Raw genomic sequence first — 5,137 nt, forward strand, 5'->3', positions numbered from 1 at the left:
GAATGTTTGTGTTTGTTAGGTGAGGTCCCTGTTGTAGTTGTGCCCCTCACCCAGGAGGTGTGCCAGATATCCCTACATGGTGCTCATTACGGGAGAGCAGACCAATCCCCCTCCCTCCTCCCTTCTCCCCCTCTGTCTCCCTCAACTTGAATTAAATTGACTTTTTCTCTTGTGTGGGCATGTATTAGTTCATCAAGTGGCTGCATATTAGTATTGAATACATTGGAGTCTTGCTTTTGGACACCACATTTTGTCTCTAACTCTCAAAGCACTTTCATTCTGGTCCATCACCAGCAAAATCCACCATGCACTGAACTTCCTCTGAATGTTCTCTTTATCTGGCTCAGACTCAAACTAAAAAACACATGTCTCATAATCGTAATATAACTGTAGCAAGGATAGCTGCTATCAAGTATGCTCCAAGCAGGAAACCCGCTTCATCTTGATATTCATTTGATTTACATAAAATAACTGCATATTCATTTTTGAAGGAAAAAACAAAAACGTAGAACTATGTGTGAATGGCTGGAAATACAGAAAATTATGTCTAAAATCAAAGTGTCAATATCATAATTTATCACTGAATTTCCTCCTTTCTAACATGCCATTCCTTGTAAAATGGACCATCAATTTAAGAACGGCTTTCTAAGCAAGAGAGTTAGAATTGTGCTGTCCAATATGGTAGTCGCGAGTCACATGTGGCTACTTAAATTTAAATTCATTAAAATTAAAAATTTAATTCCTTAGTCTCACTACTACCTGGCAAATACTCGGTAGCTACATGTTCTATATTACAGAACATTTCCACCATTGCACAGAGTTCTACTGGACAGCGCTGCTATGGTTTTGATGAATGAGGGGAGGGAAGGAAGCTTTCAGGACAGCTATGATTTGTGTAACCACCACAAAGCAAGTTGCTTTGGAGGAAACGGATTTTAACACATTGTATGTGTGGGTAGGAGCTGGATCTTTATTTACTTCAAGGCAAGGAAGTAAAACTCGAAATTGCACAAGAAAGGAACCCTGCAATAATAGACATATCAATATCAAATAACAATTCTAATAATTTTTATTACCAGCTTGCTGTTGTCCAGGATCATGCTAAGTGCTTTACAGATGATCTGCACAGATTATTTACAGATTACACTCCCAGAAAAGAAGAATCAACTATTTTTACAGATGAGAAAATTGATGATCAAGGATTAAGTAACTTTTTCAAGAACTGACCAAGGTGGCCACGTATGAGGGCACATGCTTGTCATCCTAGCACTTTGGGAGGCCAGGGCAGGAGAATTGCCTGAGGCCAGTTCAAGACCAGTCTGGGCAACATAGAGAGATCAGGTGTCTAGGAAAAGAAAAGACAGGAAAGGGAAGGAAAAGGAAGGGCAGGAAAAAAGAAAATAAAGGGGGGCGAGGGCTGGGCCGCAGTTACGGCGGCTGAAGAGGGCCAGCCCGGGCCGGTGGGAGGGGGGCGAGAGCGAAGGCCGCGCGGAGCAGCGCTGGGACCCGCGCGGGCGGCGGAGACTCTGAGCTGGAGCCGGCGGTGGCGGGGTTCGGGGCGCTGCGCGCCAGTGCCCGCAGGGGAAGAAGGGGCGCGGGCGCACTTCTCCTGGGGTCGCGTGCGTGAACGCGGGCGCCGGGGCGCGCGCGAGGCCCGCAGGGCAGCCGGCGGGCAGCAGGCGGGCTGGCGGGTCCCGAGCCGCCGGGCCGGGGCGGACAGGGGCCGGCCTGCGCCAGCTCCAGCTCGAAGCTCCCAGGTCGGGGGATTTGGCCTCTTGGCGCCCTCCAGCCGGCTTCCCTTCAGTGCCAAGAATTGTAGATCAAGGAGCCATGGGTAGGAGAAGCGTGGGGGAAACAGAAAATGGAGATGCTTTTCTTGACCTGAAGAGGCTGCCGGCTTCCAAATGCCCCCATCGCTATCCAAAAGAGGAACTTTTGGATAAAAGAACGCCCCCATTCCAAACAGAGGCCTTCATGCCTTTCCGAAAAATATGACAGTGATGGTGTCTGGGACCCTGAGAGGTGGCATGCCTCTCTCTACCTAGCATCAGGACGGAGTTCACCAGTAGAAAATCTGAAGAAAGAGCCGGATTCAGACCGGCCTTCTCTGGTGCGCAGGATAGTAGATCCACGCGAGCGGGTGAAAGAAGACGACTTAGATGTGGTTCTCAGCCCACAGAGACGCAGCTTTGGAGGGGGCTGCCACGTGGCAGCTGCTGTGAGCTCCTGGCGCTCTTTAGAGAAAGATGGCGATGGGCTTCGTTTGCTGGGTGGACGTAGGATTGGCAGTGGGAGGATAATCTCTGCCCGGACCTTTGAGAAGGATCACCGTCTTAGTGATAAGGACCTCCGGGACTTGAGAGACAGAGACCGTGAGAGGGACTACAAGGACAAGCGTTTCAGGACAGAGTTTGGGGATAGTAAGTGTGTCTTTGGTGAGCGGAGAAGAAATGATTCTTATACAGAAGAAGAACCGGAGTGGTTCTCAGCTGGACCCACAAGTCAATCTGAAACCATTGAACTGACTGGCTTTGATGATAAGATATTAGAAGAAGATCACAAAGGAAGAAAAAGAACACGGCGACGAACAGCCTCTGTGAAGGAAGGAATAGTCGAGTGCAATGGAGGAGTGGCCGAAGAGGATGAGGTGGAGGTCATCCTTGCACAGGAACCTGCTGCTGATCAGGAAGTGCCAAGGCATGCTGTCTTACCTGAGCAGTCTCCAGGAGAATTTGATTTTAATGAGTTCTTTAACCTTGATAAGGTTCCATGCTTGGCTTCGATGATAGAAGATGTTTTGGGAGAAGGGTCAGTCTCTGCCAGTCGTTTCAGCAGGTGGTTCTCTAATCCAAGGGAAGCCGAGCCAGCAGTCTTGGGTCAATACCCCATGAAGAACTGGAGAGACTCCCAGGTCTGGAGCAAGCCATCCTCTCTCCTGGACAGAACTCGGGGAATTATTTTGCTCCTATACCATTGGAAGACCACTCTGAAAATAAAGTGGATATTTTAGAAATGCTTCAGAAAGCCAAAGTGGATTTAAAACCTCTTCTTTCCAACCTTTCTGCAAATAAAGAAAAACTTAAAGAGAGCTCACATTCAGGGGTTGTACTGTCAGTGGAAGAGGTAGAAGCAGGACACAAGGGTTTGAAGGTGGATCAGCAAGTGAAAAATTCAACTCCCTTCATGGCAGAACATCTAGAAGAGACCCTGTGTGCTGTAACCAGCAATCGACAACTCAAGAAGGATGGAGACATGACAGCTTTCAACAAGCTAGTGAGCACCATGAAGGCAAGTGGGACTTTGCCTCCTCAGCCCAAAGTCGGCCGAAATCTTGAAAGCCATTTGATGTCCCCCGCTGAGATTCCAGGGCAGCCTGTCCCTAAGAACATCCTACAGGAACTTCTGGGCCAACCAGTTCAGAGACCTACTTCTTCTAATCTTCTGAGTGGCCTTATGGGGAGCTTGGCGCCTACAACATCTTTACTGGGCCAAAGAGCACCCTCTCTTCCCTTGTCACAGGTGTTTCAAACTCGAGCAGCCTCAGCAGACTACCTTCGCCCAAGAATACCATCACCAATTGCACGTTTTACACCAGGACCACAGCAGCTACTTGGAGACCCATTCCAAGGCATGCGCAAGCCCATGAGCCCTGTCACAGCCCAGATGAGCCAGCTAGAGTTACAACAGGCAGCTTTGAAAGGGCTGGCCTTGCCCCATGACCTTGCCGTACAGGCCACAAACTTCTACCAGCCTGGTTTTGGCAAACCACAGATGGACAGAACCAGAGATGGATTCAGAAACAGGCAACAGCGAGTGACCAAGTCACCAGCACCTGTGCACCGAGGGAATTCCTCTTCCCCTGCCCCCGCTGCCTCCATCACAAGCATGCTTTCTCCTTTTACCCCTACCTCAGTGATTCCTAAGATGTACGAGAGCAAAGAGAAAAAGCAAGGAGGAGCCAGTATCTGGAAAAGCAGCTCTTGGTGATAGTAAAGGGGATACTCAAAAGGCCAGTGAAGAAAAACTCCTGTCATCCAATTCTGTACCCAGTGTTGATCGAGACACTTCTCCCACTACAAATCCCAAATTGTCAACGTTACAGCGGTCTTTATGTTCCACCCCCTTGTCCCAGACCAATCGTTACACCAAAGAACAAGATTACCGACCTAAAGCAACTGGGAGAAAAACACCCACCCTGGCGTCCCCAGTTCCAGGAACACCTTTTCTCCACCCTGTCCACCAAGTTCCCCTTGTCCCCCATGTCCCTATTGTTCGGCCTGCTCACCAGCTTCACCCCGGGGTGGTGCAAAGGATGCTGGCCCAGGGAATACATCCACAGCATCTTTCAAGTTTGCTTCAAGCTGGTGTGCTTCCTCCTGGGATGGACCTGACCCATTTACAGGGACTATCTGGCCCAATCCTGGGTCAGCCCTTTTACCCTTTACCTGCTGCTAGTCACCCTCTCTTAAACCCTCGACCTGGGACTCCACTGCGTCTGGCAATGATGCAGCAGCAGCTACCGCGCTCAGTTCGGCGTCCTCCAGGCTCTGGTTCCCAGGCAGCAGCTGTCAGTGTTCAGATGCTGCCTCAGAATGTGCCCAGCCGCTCAGGCCTGCCTCACGTGCACTCCCAGCTAGAGCATCGCCCCAGTCAAAGGAGCAGCTCCCCTGTGGGCCTCGCCAAATGGTTTGGCTCAGATGTGCTACAGCAGCCCCTGCCATCCATGCCTGCCAAAGTCATCAGTGTGGATGAATTGGAATACCGACAGTGAGCAGGGCATGCAGGCTCACCTAAGCCTGGACCTGGGGTGGCAGGACTCTTCTTCCTTCTTATCTTGTGTTGGTTTACGGGGTTTTACTTGGGAGCACTCTGTGCGAAGCACTCTTTAGGGGCCCCACGCACATGGTGTGGTCTGCTTTATGATGAAAGGATCTTAACCAATCAAGTGGAGCCTTTATTGTCTGAATACAGGATGCAGTGTTGTCAGTCCTGGAAGCAGTCTTTCTTTTTTTGTAAGATATATGTGAATGAAGTGTTGGTGTCCTCACTAAGGTGGCACCTAAGGGTTCTGAGGAAATAAAGGTATAGACCCTTATGTACAGACCTATGTATAAACAACTTTTGTATATACATATAG

The 5,137-nt window shown here is 49.6% G+C and overlaps 1 pseudogene; it reads left to right on the forward strand.

Annotated features, from left to right (window-relative positions):
- The first annotated feature begins 1,830 nt into the window (after positions 1 to 1,830).
- On the forward strand, positions 1,831 to 4,931 carry LOC100959544 (annotated as a pseudogene).
- Positions 4,932 to 5,137: the final 206 nt, after the last annotated feature.

Source organism: Otolemur garnettii, unplaced genomic scaffold (assembly GCF_000181295.1).
Source record: "Otolemur garnettii isolate 467f Iridium unplaced genomic scaffold, OtoGar3 scaffold00051, whole genome shotgun sequence".
Classification (NCBI taxonomy): domain Eukaryota; kingdom Metazoa; phylum Chordata; class Mammalia; order Primates; family Galagidae; genus Otolemur; species Otolemur garnettii.